Consider the following 18,549-nt stretch of genomic DNA (forward strand, 5'->3'; position numbering starts at 1 on the left):
AGATAGGTGCATAAATCTGCAGTAAATGGAAGGATATGGATAATGAGCAGGGAGGAGGGATTAATTTTAGTTAGGTATTTAGTTACTAGTTTAACTAGTCTGGCACAACATCATGGGCTGCGGAGCCCATGCCTGGTGCTGCACTGGTGTAAGTTCAATGAAAGAAATTCTCTCCTTAGACGATTGGGGACAAGGCCCACTGGAAGTAGTTGAGAAGGTGACTATAGCTGTATTTAGGGAAAGTGAGATAAGGATTCTAGAGCGAAGGGAATGGATTGAGGTTGGGGTGGTTCGATTTTGGAAAGCTTATGGGAGAGGTGGAAGTCCCTGACGCAGAACTGTTACCGTGACTGCTAACTTACTGTGCTGTAAATTCAGAGTAATTGCAGGGTGCCCAACTTATTGTGGCTGAAATTTGAGAGAATCTGCTGATGAAGAAGATCGGAAGTAAAAAAAAACAGGAAATGCTGGTAACAGCCAAAGGCCTGGCGGTATCTGGACATTTCAAATCCACCACTGTTTCAAAAGACAAGTGTCGATTCATTATGTAAGAGGCTATTGTTCCCCACAAAATAATTTTTAAAAAATTTTTCAAGCGGTCTCACCACCCTTAAAAGTGGAAGTTTTTTTATGAGTCAACAAACCAGAATATATTCTTGTCTCTTTTGCCATTAGTTCAGCTTCTTGTTTGTTCTTTTCCTAAAAAAAAATCAGTTTTCAATTCTAGAAACAATGCCATCTCAGTACTTATGCATTGTGGAGACACCTTGCATTGGACTTCTAATGCAAGTTTCAGGCATCCCCTATGAATCCCATCATATTTTCATGTGACCACAACCATTCTCATTGAAGGGGATTTCCCTGACATAATAAGATCATAAAACATAGCAGCAGAGTCCTGACGAAGGGTCCCGGCCCGAAACGTCGACTGTACCTCTTCCTATAGATGCTGCCTGACCTGCTGCGTTTACCAGTATTTTTTGTGTGTGATAGCAGAGTTAGGCTATTTGGTCCATCAAGTCTGTCATTCTCTGTCTGCTCTATCATTCAATCATGGCCAACATATTTTCTCCTCTCAATTCCCAACCTTCTTTCTTCTCCTCATAACCTTTGATGTCCTCACTAATCTAGAACCTATCAACCTCTGCTTTATACATACACAATGACATGGGCCTCCACAGCTGTCAGTGGCTTGTATTCACAGATTCACCACCCTCTGACTAAAGAAATTACTCCTAATCTCTGTTCTAAAAGGATGCCCTTGCATTCTTAGGCACTGCTCTCTGGTCCCAATATTGGAAAAACTCCTTCCACCTTCACTCCATCTAGGGAGGGAACGTTGACTCAGACCATGACAGAGGCCTGCATTGGGCATTTTCATGCCTTACAAGGTGCAGATTGGAAGTCTGTGTGGGGCGCCACTCCTCGCATAGACACTAGAGCAATGTGTGGTTAAGTGCCTTGCTCAAGGACACAAACACGCTGCCACAGCTGAGGCTCGAACTAGCGACCTTCAGATCACTAGATGAATGCCTTAACCACTTGGCCACGCACCCAACACATATCTAGGGCCATTTGATAATCATTAAGTTTCAAGACCTGACGTTTGGATGATTTAAATACCGGGCCAGATGGATTGAAAAGGCAGGGCATTGGGACAAGAGGCAAGGGTTGGGCTGGTTCTGCTCACTTTTGCGTGACGTTCTCCTCGGCTCTGTGCTGAACTGAGGCTGAGGTTGTGTCCTGCTCTGGCTGCTCTGGGCTTCGTGCCTATGGACTCACTTTTGTTCCGAATGCTATTTGCTTACTTCTATCCTTTGCACGATTTCTTCTTTTTTTTCCTCTCTGCACATTGCGTCTTCTTTTTTAATGGGTTCTTTTGGGTTTCTTTGTTTTGTGGCTGCCTGTAAGAGAGGAATCTGAAGGTTATATAATGTATACATACTTCGATATAAATCCACTTCAACACTCGCTCGGCGTCACGTTGAGCAGCAGGTTTGATTAGAATGGTTGATTTGGCCCCTTTTGCTTTCAGCACCAAACTGACTCACTTCCTGCTCTGGATCATCAGTTCTACTGACACTTCACTCAGAAGTGAATGAACAGCTCAGCATTTATTAGACTTTTAGCAAATACACACAGTCATTCCACAGACCAGGAACTTGCTTCACAGGTTGGTTACCTTGAGGAAACTCCCTCTGTTATTTTATTCAGCGACACAGTGTAGAGTAAGCCCTTCCGACCCTTCGAAACTCACCGCCCCAGCAACGTCTGACAATCCCAATTAACCCCCAGCCTAATCACGAGACAATTTGCAATGACCAATTAACCTACCTGGTATGTCTTTGCACTGTGGGAGGAAAGAAGAGCACATGTGTCTACACCTGCGTCTGTGCCTTCTGACTTGGCCACCGCAGTTAAGTGACAGATGAGTGAAAACCATCTCCCAGCTGAATATTAAGAAGTCTAAAACCGTCATGTTGTTCTCCACCAGGAGCTCGACACCTCTGCCATTAATTGTTTTTAATTAGTATCAGCCACAGCTCAACTGGTCTCTCAGTGATAAGTCCTTTCAGAGATGAGCTTAAATTCCCGGATGACCGATCCTTGAGAGAGCATAGTCCAGCTGCCTTTCATAATTTCAGAGCTATAAGCACAGAAACAGTTTCTTCAGCCCACCATATCCATGCCAGCCATTCACACTATCGCATGCCTCATAGCTTTCTATGCTTTGGCAGTCTTAGTGCACATCTCGACAAATTGTTAATGTTATTAGAATAGCTGTCTCGATCATCTTCTCAGGTAGCGTGTTCCACATTCCAACTAATCTCTGGACAAAAAAGTTTCCCTTGGGTCCTCCTGTAAAAGTCACAGGGCACGGAAGAACTATTATCCATAACAAAAAGTTGCTAAAGCAGGTTATCTAGTCTTTTATTTCACGAACCTTGACCTGAACATAACATTTGCTGCATTTTCTTACTCTTCAAAAGTACTTGAAATTTCCAAGGCCTTGAAAAATAAATGTTTTTTTTTCCTCTTTTTATTTTACCTCTAATTCAGTTCAGCTCCTTGTTGCTCATTCAGCTCAACTCAGACTGCACTAAAGTATCAAGTTCAATAGAGAGTGTGATTTGAATGCACATTAAATAGTTCACTTGGTCCGTTGTGTTTCCACCACCAAGCTGACTCACTTCCTGCTCTCAACACCGTGTGGTCCATTGATACTTTGACTTCTAAATAGTTGCAACTATCTTTACTGCTTCTTTGAGTTGTCCAAAATTATCATTCCATAAACTCAGACATTCAAAGTTCAGTCCATGAACATTGATTCATCGCTCTCCCTTCACATATCCTTTGTTATCAACATCAGAGCCTTTTCTCCCACGCATCAAAGTTAACTTTCTTCACCATTAGATCCTCCAATTGCCTTTGATTCAGTCATTTTCTTGCAGGCACCCTCACAAATTCATAATAGAATAAGAGAAATAGAATCAATGAAAGACTTGGGCTTCAGTCAGTGTGCAAAAGACAACAAACTGTGTAAAAACAAAAAGAAAAATAATAATAATAAATAAATAAACAATAAGTATCAAAGAACATGAGATGAAGAGTCTCCAAAAGTGAGTCCATAGGTTGTGGGAACATTTCAATGATGAGGCAAGTGAAGTTGAATGAAGTTATCCTCTCTGGTTCAAGAGCCTGATGGTTGAGGGGTAATAACTGTTCCTGAACTTGGTGGTGTGAGTCCTGAGGCTCGTGTACCTTCTTTCTGAAGACACCGATGAGAGGAGAGCATGTCGTGTGTGCTGAGGGTCCCTGATGATGGATGCTGCTTTCCTGCGACAATGCTTCATGTAGATGTGCTCAGTGCTGGGGAGGGCTTTATCCATGATGGTCTGGGCCATATCCACTATGTTTTGTAGGATTTTCCATTCAATGGCATTGGTGTTTCCATACCAGATTGTGATGCAGACAGTCAATATACTGTCCACTACACATCTATAGAAGCTTGTCAAAGTTTTATTTGTCATGCTGAATCTTTGCAAACTCCTAAGGAAGTAGAGGCGCTGTCGTGCTTTCTTCGTAATTGCCCTTACGTGCTGAGTCCAGGACAAGTCCCCTGAAATGATAACACTGAGGAATTTAAAGTTGCTGACTCACTCTACCTCTGATCCTCTGATGAGGACTGGCTCATGGCCCTCTGGTTTCCTTCTGAAGTCAATAATCAGGTCCTTGGTCTTGCTGACATTGAGTAAGATGTTGTTGCTGTGACACCAGTCTGCCAGATTTTCATTCTCCTTCCAATATTCTGATTCATTACCACCTTTGATTGGTCTATGACTGTGGTGTCGTCAGCAAACCTGAATATGGCAATGGAGCTGTGCTTAGCCACACAGTCGTAAGTCTAAAGCGTGTAGAGCAGGGGGTTAAGCACACAGCTTTGTGGTGCACCTGTGCTGATGGAGATCATAGAGGAGGTGTTGCTGCCAATCCAAACTGATGGGAAATGTAAGTGAGGATATTGAGGATCCAATTGCACAAGGAGGCCAGGGTCTTGAAGCTTAATGACTAGTTTTGAGGGGATGATGGTATTGAATGCTGAAGTGTAGTTGATAAAGAGCACCTTTGCTGTCCAGATGTTCCTGGGTGGAAGGAAGAACCAATGAAATGGCATCTGCTGTGGACCTATTGCTCCAGTTGGCAAATTGGAGCAGATCCAAGTCACTTCTCAGGCAGGAGTTGATATGTATAGTACAAGATAATAAGAGGCATAGAATGGACAGTCAGAAACTCTTTCCCATGGCGGAAAGATGGGGCATAACTTAAAAACTATTGGAGGGAAGAATGGTGGGGGATGTCAGAGGTAGGCTTTTTTACACAGATGGTAATGAGTATGTGGAATTTGCTGTCGTGGCTGGTGGTAGATGCAAATACATTAGGAACATATAAAAGACTCTTAGATAAGCACATGGATGAAAGAAAAATGGAGGGCTATGTAGGACTGAAGGGTTAGATTGGCTGGCACAGCATTGTGGACCGAATGGCCTGTACCGTTCTTTGTTCATTATAAGGTCCTACTTTTCATAGATTCATATGGAAACATGCGGAGGACATGTTTGTTGATATCTTTCAAAATTTACAAAATTCCATGAGGGTACCAAAAAAAACTGGAAAACGGCCTATCAGATTCCTTTGTTCAAAAATGAAGAAAAAAGTTGGGGAATTATAGGCAACTTTATTTAACATGTATTGTTGGCAAGATGCTAGATTCGATGATGAAAGAAGAAAGAACTAATCATTTAGTAAAGCTGAATATAATCAAATCTACTTGTTTGAATTGATGTGATAAGGAGAGTTGATAGAGGGAAACCTGTAGAGGTAGTGTACTTAGACTTCCAAAAGGCATTTGACAACGTGCCAGCTAAGAGGCTAGTACATAAACTGAATGGCATTTGATTAAGTGACACCAAATAAAAACAGGAAAGTCTGCAGATGCTGGAAATCCAAAGCAATGCACACAAAACGCTGGAAGAACTCAGCAGGTCAGGCAGCATCTATGGAAATTAATGACCAGTCAACATTTTGGGCTAAGACCTTTCTTCAGTACTGAGACGGAAGGGGGAGGACGCCAGAATGAAAAGGTTAGGAAGGTGAAGGAGGGGAAGGAGGTTAGCTGGAAGGTGGAAGCCAAAGTGGATGGAAAAGTGAAGGGCTGGAGAAGAAGGAATCTGATAGAAGAAGAGAATGAACCATGGGAGAACAGGAAGGAGGAGGGGACCAGGGTGAAGTGATAGGCAAGTGAGAAGAGGTAAAAGGTCAGAGTGGGGAATAGAGGAATAGAGTGTAGGGGGTGTTGGAAATCTTTTTTGCCAGAAGAAGAAATCGATATTCTTGCCATCAGGTTGGTGGCTATTTAGACAGAGTATAATGTGTTGCTCCTCCAACCTGATTGTGGCCTCACCTTGGCACAAGGGGAGGCCATGGACCAACATATCAGAATGGGAATGGGAATTGGAATTATAATGTTTGGCCATCAGGACGTTCTGCTTTTGGCGGATGGAGCGGAGGTACTTGATGAAGCGGTCCCCCAATTTACAACAGGTCCCACCAATGTAGAGGCCACATCGGGAGCACCAGGTACAATAGATGTCCCCAGCAGATTCGCAGGTGAAGTGTTGCCTCACCTGGAAGGACTGTTTGGAGCCCTGAATGGAGGTATATGGGCAGGGATATCACTTCTGCTGCTTGCAGGGATAAGTGTTGGGATGGAGTTTAGTGGGAAGGGGCAAATGGACAAATGAATTGCAAAGGATCACTGTGGAAAGCGGAGAGGAGGAGCTAAGGATATGTTTAGTGGTGGGATCCCTTTGCAGATGGCGGAAGTTGCTGAGGATGATATGTTGGATGTGGATGCTGATGGGTTGTAAGTAAGGACAAGGGCAACATCAATTGTGGAGGGAGGGAAACCACATTATTTGAAGAAGGAGGACACCTTTAACGTCCTGGAATGGAAAGCTGCATGGGAGATCCTGCTTTCTCTGGTGGATGGAGCGTACATGTTCAGCGAAATGGTCTCCCAGTCTGTGTCGGGTCTCACCAATATATAGAAGGCTGCACCAGGAGCACCGGACTCAGTATATCACACCAACCTACTCACAGATGAAGTGTCACCTCACCTGGAAGGACTGTCTGGGGCCCTGAATAGTGGTGAGGAAGGAAGTGTAAGGGCATGTGTAGCACTTGTTCTGCTTACAAGGATAAGTGCCGGGAGCCAGGAGGAAGATCGGTGGGAAGGGATGGGAGGGACGAAAGGACAAGGGAGTTGCATAGGGAGCAATCCCTGCGGAAAGTAGGAAGGTGGGGAGAGAAAGATGTGCTTGGTGGTGGGATCCTGTTGGAGGTGGTGGAAATTACAGAGAATTATGTGTTGGACCTGGAGGCTGGACCCATTTCACGCACATCTGCTCTCACCCCATCCTCCTACCACCCCACCAGCCTACGGGTCCAACATATAATTCTCCATAACTTCCGCCACCACCAGAGAAAGCAGGATCTCCCAGTGGCCACACATTTTAATTCCACGCTCCATTCCTATTCTGATATGCCAATCCATGGCCTCCTCTAATGTAAAGATGAAACCACACTCAGGTTGGAGGAACAACACCTTATATTCCGTCTGGGTAGCCTCCAACCTGATGGAATGAACACTGATTTCTCTAACTTCCGTTAATGCCCCTCATCCTCTTCTTACCCTATCCCCTATTTATTTATTTGTTTATTTATTTCTATTTTTTTTCCTTTTTTTCCTCTCTCTCTGTCCCTCTCACAATAACTCCTTGCCTTCTCTCCATCCTCCTCTGGTGCTCCCCTTCCCCTTTCTTTCTCCCCAGGCTTCCCGTCCCATGATTCTGTCCCTTCTCCAGCTCTGTATCCCTTTTGCCAATCAACTGTCCAGCTCTTGGCTCCATCCCTCCCCCTCCTGTCTTCTCCTATCATTTTGGAACTCCCACTTTCAAATCTCTTACTATCTCTTCCTTCAGTTAGTTCTGACAAAGAGTCTCAGCCTGAAACGTCGACTGTACCTCTTCCTATAGATGCTGCCTGGCCTGCTGCGTTCACCAGCATTTTTTGTGTGTTGCTTGAATTTCCAGCATCTGCAGATTTCCTCGTGTTTGCGTTAGAAAAGACGTGCTGGCATTGGAGAGGATCCAGAGGAGGTTCACAAGGCTGATTCCAGGAATGAAAGCGTTATCATATGAGGAAGGTTTGATGGCTCTGGGTCTGTACTCACTGGAATTCAGAAGGATGAGAGGGGGATCTCATTGAGACCTTTCGAATTTTGAAAGGCCGAGGGAGGGTTGATGTGGATGTTTCCTTAGGACAAGAGGGCACAGCCTCAGAATGGAGAGGCGCCCTTTCAAAACAGAGATGAGGAGAAATTTATTTAGCCAGTGGGTGGTGAATCTGTGCAATTTGTTGCCACATGCAGCTGTGGAGGCCAGGTCGTTGGATGTATTTAAAGCAGAGATTGATAGGTTCTTGATTGGACATGGCATCAAAGGTTACGGGGAGAAGGCCAGGAACTGGGGTTGAGGAGCAGCTAGAAAAAAAGGAGCAGCCACGATTGAATGGCGGAGCAGACTCGATGGGCCAGATGGCCTAATTCTGTCATATGGTCTCAAGCAGTTATCTGTCGCATGATTGTCAGTGAGCTGTTTAAGAGTGTTGCAGGGACAGGCAAACAAGGGCTTCATCAATGGAGCATCATAAAAGAGACATGAGAGGCACATAGAGACAAGTTATAGAATTCAGAGCTTAGACAGGATGAGGCAAAAACAAACAGATTTCTGTAGCATCCTTCGTGACCTTGGAAGGCCCCAAACTTCAGCAGTTTATGTGTTTTCAGTATTAGTCATGTTATGCAGGAAACATGGTCAGCAACTTGGTCACAGCACAATCACATGGAAAGCTGACAATAACTCAACAACTAAAAAAAGCTTGTGTTTATCTCTGGATCGATATTGTGTCCATTCCAGGGCAGCTGACTCACCTTTGGTTCCCACTGGAAATTCAGCTCTCACCTGTGGATCTCAGTCGCTGCTTGCATGTGACAGCCGCCATAACCCGGTACACTGCTTCGACAAGCAGGCAAAACCACTTGAGGGTAGCTGGTGGGCCTCATGTCCTGGTGTGGTACGGACATACTTATCCTAGCATGCAAAGTCAGCTACAGGGCCCCTGGATGAATGTGTTATGTTTGTGGTACTAGGAAACCAGGTGCCGTGAATAACTCACAGGAGAGATGGGGAGGTGAGGAACGAATGTGCAACCACTTATCTTACTTTTAAGTCATCTACCCATAATCTCCTCTCACATAGTGTCCTATGTCTCATGGTCTTATGTAGATTGAAACATATAGCCAGATACATTGTTTCTGCTGTGCTGGGGCAACATAGCTTGCCCACATTAACCCCAAGCCGTATTTGAATTGCAGGAAGAAACCCACATGGTCAAGGGGAGAATGTGCAAACTTAGAGACAGTTGAGGGAATTGAACCCTTAACTTATAACTAGTGTCATGATAGCTTAAGCTAACAGCTACGCTTCTGTGTCACCCCCTACAGAGGAGCGAAATGGGAGTCAGGCTTTAACAGCATAGGAATGCAGAATTCTATTGGTAAAGGTGACTTAGATAACTGTTTCAGCAGTGGTGTCAAACCATCCCTCATTATAGCAGTAGGTCATGAAGTGGAAATGTAGCCAGGACTCAAATTTTGCATCAAGTTTGACTCGTATGTTATGATCTGTCCGGGATAGAATATGGACAGTTGCTATCTCATTGCATAGATAAATGCATCACCACCTGGTATAGAAACGCCAATGCCCAGGAACAGACTAGCCTACAAAAACTGGTGGACACTGCCCAGTCCATCACAGGCAAAATCCTCCCCACCACTGAGAACATCTACCAGGAGTGCAGCCGTAAGAAAGCAGCATCCATCATCAGGGACCCCCACCATCCGGACCATGCTCTCTTCTCGCTGCTGCCATCGGGCCTTGGGTTCCACACCACCAGCTTCAGGAACAATTATTACCCTACCAGTATCAGGCTCCTGAACCAATGAGGATAACTTCATTCATCTCAACTCTGAACTGATTCCATAAGCTAGACATGTTTTCAAGGACTCTACAACTCATGTTCTCAGTATAATCTATCTGTCTATTTATCTATTTATTTTTAGTTTGTTTACTTTGGCACTTTCTCAGTTTGTTTATTTATCATACAGCATGGAACAGACCCTTCTAGCCTTTTGAGCCAGGCTGCCCAGCATCTCCAGATTTAACCCTAACCCAATGATGGGACAATTTGTCACGACCAATGAAGTTTCGGACTGTGGGGGGAAACCTGAACACCCGGAGGAAATCCACCCGCTCATGAAGAGAACGTACGAGCTCCTTCTCACTGGAAGCCACCGGGATTGAACCCCGGTCGCTGCTACTGTGAAGCATTGTGCCAACCACTACACTACCGTTTTCCATCTGTTCTATTGTATTTCATTGCTCTGCTGCAAAGGCCACAAGAAAGTAAATGTCAAGGTAGTATATTGCGACGTATAAGTACTTCGATAATAAAAGTAACGTTGAGGTGGATGGAAGTACAAAGGTCTGCGTTGCTAATTTGGGTGCCGCGTTAGCACCACAGCGACCAGCCACAAAGAGACTGAGCATCGTTAATATATAATTGATTCAATTTATTTTCTGTTTGTCCTTTTTTACTCGACAACCAATACAGTAAAGATTCCATCTACGCGGCCGTGGAGACGGCACAACGATCTAATTAGCTTCTGCATATTTCAGCCTTGCAACAGGCACTGAAACGACTGATAAGCACTCGAGCCTCCCACTTAATATAATCAACAGGCAGTTCTCTTTCCAACTTCGCACACCTTCAATTTCCCTTCAAACCAGGAGATCAATATTCGGCAGTTGAAGGAGTGCATAGTAAATTGAATCGATGATGGACTTGCTTTAACACGTGCGAGGAGACGGTTCCTTTATTGGTGTGCTTGTGACTTGAGGCTGTGCTCGCTACATTTCATTAAGGCGTGCAATGTTTCCCGGCTGCGAGAAGCAACGAATGAAATAGAATCTGAAGAGGTGTCCGGCTCACAGAGCTGTCAGTCCCAATTACCGTCCGGCACTGAGCGAAAACCTCTACTGTGTGTGGGTGAGATTTTTCCGAGTTTGCTACGTCCAACCGTGCCACCAGGGGATGCTGTGCATACCTGCCGCAACCCGTTCACGGGCAAAGTTCAGCGTGTGTCACATCTCCCCTCCCCTCACCACACACACACACACTCTCACACACACACACCCCACACACACACTCTCACACACACTCTCACACACACTCTCACACACACTCTCACACACACTCTCACACACACACCCCACACACTCACGTTTACTTTTCATGTCAAGCTGTGCAATGATGTTCTTTATCTGAAGAGACGGTCTCATTAACCTGGCTCATTTGAAGTGTAAAATATCACACTGTCACAGGGGTCTGCATCCTTGTTTGAAGCACTTCAGAGAAGAGCTGTTCTGCACTAACAGTTAGTTAACTGAGCCATTTCTCTCTCTGTCTGTCTGTCTGTCTCTCTCAACACAAGTGACTCCAGAAATTACTTGGGCACAACTTTATTGCATTTTGTCCCGGCTGCCTGTTTCTTAACCAGAAATTTCATTAATGTGAAAGAATCGTTCTTGTTTTAAACAGATGTTCACGCTTTGCATTTAATCTTCAGTAACTTGTGATGATGTGGAGCTAGCAGTTTTAAAAAATGACCAGACTTCACCAATGATTAAAGAAATATCCTAAATCGCCAACTTCCATCCTGTTCTGTTCCGATTTTGGCTTAGGGAAGTTTTAAATACATTTTAAAACGTAGGACAGCAACAGGCCTTCCAGCCCAGAGAGCCTGCACCACCCAGTTACAGTCACGTGACCAATTAACCTACTGCTAGCGTGGGAGGAAACTGTAGCACCCAGAGGAAACCCAAATGGTCACAGGGAGAACGTGCAAACTCCCTACAGACAGCAGTGGAACGGAACATGGGTTGCTGGCGCAATAATAGCATTACGCCAACCATCATACCACAGTGGCGGTTAAACTTACCCACAGAGCAAAGGGATTGAAGAGCAGGGCATTGTTACGGCGAGGGGCTTAGTTAAACTGAAATTAAATGGAGCACACTGCCGAAAGAAAGAAATTAAGTGGACTAAAGAAAGAAATTCAACAGTCAAACAGACTGCCTAATGGTGACAAACTCCTGGCAGCCCATTGGCTAGCTTCACCCAATGATTCTGCCACACTTTTCAACAACATCTCATACCTAAGTTGTCCCTTCTCATACTGAACGCTCTCTAGAGTGTCACCCTATCTGCAGCCACCTCCAAGCCCAAGTTCTTTGAACCTTACATCCTGGCTTCCTTTGTCCCAGCCACAACCCGTTCATTTTACCCCCACCCCGAGTGGAGGAGGTTAGGATTCCACTCACTACCCTGAGACTTGACCATGGAGATAAAGCTGACAACCCCAAACCAATAATGAAGGAGCACTCCGCTAACTGAGGTGATGCCTCCCCAATGAGTCATTAATACAGGGCTTCACCTGCAATCTGGTAAGGTCAGAAAGCATCCCATTCAATTAAATCCTGTCCTTTGCCAATAATTGATTGAGTGGTTGTCTGTCATATCCAACAATGACAGAGGAACCTGTGTGGAAGAGTTTTTAAAATGGGAAAGCCACTGGAGCACTTCCACTCTCTCGACCTTGGAGGTCTGGGTCCAGTGGCATGCGTCATTGTCACAACCGGTTGCACAGATGACCAATAGACGACCATGACTTCTTCTATGCTTTGTCATGCTCTTCGCCCTCCACAAAGAGTTGCAGAACCGCCTTCCTGGCCGTTGGATCTCATAGTTGATCTCATCCTGTTAAGTATTCGTGTATATTTTGACCCCTACAGGTTGCTGTCAGGCCTCCCTGTGTGTTACATTATGTGAGAGGCCATTCTGGGTAGATGACTTCCAAGCAAAATAAGCAGCTGTTCCTCACTTCTCCATCTCTTGTGTGTGTTACTCACGGCCGCCCGGCTTCCCATTACCACAAGCAAAACGACTGGCAACGAGGTGACAAGTTCTCACACGATATTTATTGTTTTGTTCCCTTCAGCAAGAAAAGTCAATGTGCGATGCTGACAGTGCAGCACTGCGTCAAGTGGGTGAGCGAAGAGACGTTGCACGCCGTGAGAAAATGGCCGCAGGAAGCATGGTGAGTGAAGAATCTGAGGGGAGAGAATGAGAATGGTATGGTTAGATAAAATAAAATAAGTAAGGCCAGAGAGAGGGGTGGATAAGTCTAGTTATAAGAATGTGATTGTGTTTGAAAATGGTGACAATGTTTGGAAGAATGGGGTCGTAGGATGAAACAATAGAGCAATGAAGTTCATATAATGAAAGATTTGAATATTTTGCTGGCAAATTAAATTGCAGATGATATTTATCTTCCAACTTTTCTAAATGTGATGGGTGCAAAAACATTTAATTTATAACACAGTCTAGTGTAACCTGCCAAGCCTGGCAATACGCCTTGGAGGACATAGTTAAAGTCTTAAAAGGCCACTATTCACCTACATCTTTGATCATCGCTGAGATGTTCAGATTTCATGAAAGGAATCAAGAGGAAGGCAAGTTTATTTCACAGTTGGTGGTGGTGCAGAAGCAATTGTCTGAACACTGTGATTTTGAATAGTCGCTGAATGACATGTTATGTGATCGTCTCGTATGTGGTCTGCGTAATGAGGCAACTCAGAAACATTTGCTTACAGAAGACAGACTAACCTTACAGAGGCAATTGAGATTAGTACATCTATGGAGATGGCAGCTAAGGAAGCACAGCTATGAAGCACATCTTCCCGAGTTCATGAAGTTTCTACCGACTTTGAGAATAAGACACCTATTGCCAATCAGTGTTACCATTGTGACAAATCTGGGCATTCAGCAAAAGAATGCTGGTATAAGGATTTAGATTGCCAAAGCTGTGGCAAAAAGGGACATATTGAACATGCTTGTAAAAGTAAAAAGATACTGTCAACCAAAAACTATAATAAAGAAAAATAACCTGGGAAAAACAAAAGGAAACATGTGAATAAGATGGAGCATACTGAGAATGGATTGAGTGACTCTCACTCCATGGTTGAAGAAGCTTTTCATGGTTTATCTGCTTCAGGACACAAAGACGGCATTTAGGTGACCCCATGGTTGGATGGGGCCACAGTGAGGATGCTCGTGGTTGGAGCAGTGCACATGATTGGTGGGAGCACTGGTCTACAAGAGGTATTGAGAAACGCACTGAAGTATTCAACGGAGAACTGGGCAGGATGAAAGGAATCACTGTTAAGCCGGCACAACACCCAAGTGCATAAAGGCAAGACCCTTACCGTATTACCTCAAATCAAAGCTGGAGGCTGAATTGGAAAGACTGGTTCAGAGTAAGGTGTTGGAACCAGTGTCTGTAAGTAATATCTGTTATTTGTCAAGTAGGGGACTGTGCACAATCCTGATTTGATGGAGACAGACATGAGACCACAGCAGAACATCTGGAAAACTTCTGAAATGACTGCTTTACTACCGCTGCTTCTGTGTGGTAACCAGAATCTCCGGAGCTGAAGGCCCCGAAATCCTCAGCTTTGCTTGTTTCAGCGGCCAGGGAGAGGTCGAAGGCGCTCGGCAAAGGATGGCACTCGGGTGGCTGTATCGGAGAGGCTGGTTGGAAGCTCAGAGTTTTCGGACGGATGGACTCAGTGTCAGCTGGGGTCGGCTGCTTCCAAGGTATCGGCAAGTTGTCGGTGCCTGAAGGTTTATGGCAGGGAGTTTCTCCCTTTTGCTGCCTGCTATCGGGGACTTGGGAGTCAATCGACTCGGGACTTCGAGAACTTTTTTTTTACTGTGCCTATGGTCTGTTCTTTATCCAATTATGGTATTGCTTTGCACTGCTGTAACTATATGTTATAATTATGTGGTTTTGTCAGTGTTAGTCTTTGGTTGTCCTGTTTTCTGTGATATCACTCCGGAGAAACATTGTATCATTTCTTAATGCATGTATGCATTTCTAAATGACAATAAAAGAGGACTGAGTGTTCTCATGATCTAAATGGCAGCTCTAGTGGTTCCTGTCTGAAAGGGGATAGGTCTTTAAAGCTGTGTGGAGACTTCAAGGTAATCAGTAACTCGGTTCTTATGGCTGAACAAGAACAATACCCTCTTCCCCTCGCTGATGACCTTATTGCAGGATTGTCTAGTGGATAGACACTTAGCAAGATTGACTTGTGCCAAGTGTACTTGCAATGCATATAGAGTCAGGGTCACAGGAACTGTTGACCATAGTGACTCACAAATGAATGTTCAAGTGCCAAAGGCTTCCATTTGGCATCACCTCAGCTCTCGCAATTTCTCAGCAAGCAATGGACCAGATCCTGAGCATATCACAAGGGGTGCAATGCTATTGCATCACTTACTCATTATGGGAAAAGTGAGTGTAAGCACCTACTAAACTTGGATGCTACACTACAAAGGCTCAAGGAATACAGGCTAAGTGTGAGATCTTTTGAACTTTAATTGAATACTTGGGCCTCAAAAGGCACCATCAAAGGTGAAGGCAATCGTGGAGGCTGCACCACCACAGAATGCAAGTCAATTGAGATCTTTCTTAGGACTACTCGCATACTACGCAAACCACTTCATGAGTTTTACAATAAATCAACTCTCTGGCAGTGAAGGGATCACTGTGAAGCAGCTTTTAAAAAGGCCAAATCAGCTTTGTAACAATCTGATGCACTCACATTGCTCGTACGGTTGGCCTGTGATACATCACCCTATGATATAGGGGCAGTTATCTTACACATCATGCCATCGGGTTAACAGCGTCCAACTGCTTTCGTATCAAGGACATTAAGCAAGGAACAGAACCTCTATGCCTGAATTCAGCAGGAAGCACTTGCAATTGTCCTTGGAGTTAAGAAATTCCATCAATTCTTCTTTGATCAACAATTTACACCAGTTACACCGATTATTAGATTAGATTCAACTTTATTGTCATTGTGCCAAGTACAGATACAAAGCCAATGAAATGCATTTAGCATCTGACCAGAAATGCAAAGAATAGTGTTATTTACAAAATAACTGTGAATAAAAAAAGTGCTACAGCACACAAATATAAAAGTACTGAGACAGTACAATATGGGTGCAATACTGCTTAGCGCTGTGATGAGAGGTTCAGCAGTGTCATAGCCTCAGGGAAGAAGCTCTTCCTGTGCCTGCTGGTGCGGGAGCAGAGGCTCCTGTAGTGCCTACCGGATGGGAGGAGAGTAAAAAGTCCATGGTTAGGGTGAGATGCATCCCTGATAATGCTTTTTGCTCTGCCCAGGCGGCGTTTATGGTAGATGTTCTCAATGGTGGGCAATTGGGTGCCGATAATCCACCGGGCAGTTTTCACCCCTTGATTATTGCTCCTTGATGTCAATTTTTGGTCCACATCTGGGCATTCCTTCCCTGGCTGCAATGTTAGGCTCTGTTAATATCTGCACATCAGTATGATGTAAAGTACATTCGAATGCTGATGGACTATCCAGGCTTCCTTTAGCTGCTACATCTCCAGAGCGAACCCTGAAAGAGATCTTTTATTTCAGGGGTGTACCTGTAGCTCTGATAAATGCAACACACGTCTGGAAGCACACACATACTGACCCTGTTGTATCTAAAGTGGTGGACGTGCGAACTCACAAATGGAATGGAGAGCCAACAATAGAACTGGAGCCTTACCAGGCTCGATGGAAGGAGCTCATAGTCCAAGCAGGATGTTTACCATGGGGCTATCAAGTTGTCTTTCCTCCACCGTTCAGAAAATAAGTGCTTGATAACACCCACAGCACGCTGGAGGAACTCAGCAGGTCGGGCAGCAGCCGTGGAAACGAACAGTCAATGTTGCAGGCTGAGACCCTTCGTTAGGACTGAAGAGGGAGGGGACAGGGGCCCTACAAAGAAGGTGGGAGGAGGGTGGGAAGGAGAAGGCTGGTAGGTGCCAGTTGAAAAACCAGTAAGGGGAAAAATCAAGGGGTTGGGGAGGTGATAGGCAGGAAAGGTTAAGAAGGAATAGAGGAAAACACAATGGGTAGTAGAAGGAGGCGGAACCATGAGGGAGGTGATAGGCAGCTGGAGGCGGGGGCAGAGTGAAACTGGGATGGGGGAAGGGAGGGGGAGGGAATTACCGGAAGTTGGAGAATTCAGTGTTCATACCAAGGGGCTGGAGACTACCTAGATGGTATGTGAGGTGTTACTCCTCCAACCTGAGTTTGGCCTCACCATGGCAGTAGAGGAGCCCATGTATGGACATATCCGAATGGGAATGTGAAGCAGAGTTGAAGTGGGTGGCTACCGGGAGATCCTGTCTGTTGTGGCGGATGGAGTGGAGGTGCTCGACGAAGCGGTCCCCCAATCTGCGTCGGGTCTCTCCAATGTAGAGGAGGCTGCACTGGGAGCATTGGATGCAATAGATGACCCCAACAGACTCACAAGTGAAGTGTTGCCTCACCTGGAAGGACTGTTTGGGGCCCTGAATGGTGGTGACAGAGGAAGTGTAGGGACAGGTGTAGCACTTACGCTTGCAGGGATAAGTGCCGGGTGGGAGATCCGTGGGGAGGGACGTGTGGACCAGGGAGTTGCGGAGGGAATGATCTCTGTGGAAAGCAGGGAGGGGTAGAAAGCGAAAGATGTGCTTAGTGGTGGGGTCCTATTGAAGGTGGAGGAAGTTGCAGAGGATAATGTGCTGGATCCGGAGGCTGGTGGGTTGGTAGGTGAGGACAAGAGGAACTCTGTCCCTGTTGTGGTGATGGGAGTGTTTGACAAGCTGCATGCAGGACTCATAAAATAAATTGCACATCGCTACTTCTGGTGGCCAAGGCTGGATGTAAACATTAAAGAGAAGGCCAAAGCACGTCCACATTGTCAGTGAGTAAGAAGTGTTCCTCAACTTGCTCCTTTTGATCTATGGGAATGGCCTGAAGAACCATGGCAGATGATTCATATAGATTTTGCAGGACCTATAGAAGGACACATGTTCTTGGTTGCAGTGAATGCACACAGCAATTAGCCTGGGGTTGCCATCATGAAGAGCACTACATGAGAAAAATGCATTGAGGTGCTACATTCCATCTTTAGCCAATCTGGGCTTCCTCATCAGCTTATAAGTGACAGTGGCTCACAGCTCCTTTCTGAAGAGTTCAGGGCATTTATAGTTGCAAATGCTATTCAGCACATCAAGTCAAACTGCATCACCCAGCCACTAATGGCCTTGCTGAACGATTTGTACAAACAATGAAACAAGCGCTCATGTCTTCAGTGGGAAGTGGATCTCTCAACCAGCATCTCAGCACCTTCTCACTGACATACCACAACACACCTCACACCCCCACCAAAATGGCTCCAGCCACCGCAGGAATGAAAAGAGCTTGGCCAGCTTAGACCCCCAATCACAAGATAGATTGTTCTAAGTGAACAAAAAACCCAAGCTGAGAGACGTGCCAAAGCACAGTATGAAGTTTCACAGCAGGAGAGAGAGTACTTGCCCAGAACTTCATCTCTGGAACAAAGTGGATACCTTCAACGGTGTTGGAACAAACTGGCCGTGTGACGTACACAGTGGAAGCTTAACCACAACATCTGCAGAAGGCATGATGATCAGCTGTTTTCCATTTCCGAGGCTACTGAAAATGAACACAAACTGACCGATCCAGATCCACTTGTAGAAATGGGATAGGATTCTGAGACAATGACAGCAGAATCTCCATTAAGATCAAATGTCACAACCAGAGCTTCCCCATCACCTGTGCTTTCTGAGGTGTCCTCTACTAACAATGCTGCACCCAAGACAAGATCTATACATACACCACCAAGAGATAAAATGAACTTGGCATCATCCCCAGGTTA

This window comes from Mobula birostris, chromosome 6, assembly GCF_030028105.1.
Source record: "Mobula birostris isolate sMobBir1 chromosome 6, sMobBir1.hap1, whole genome shotgun sequence".
NCBI lineage: Eukaryota > Metazoa > Chordata > Chondrichthyes > Myliobatiformes > Myliobatidae > Mobula > Mobula birostris.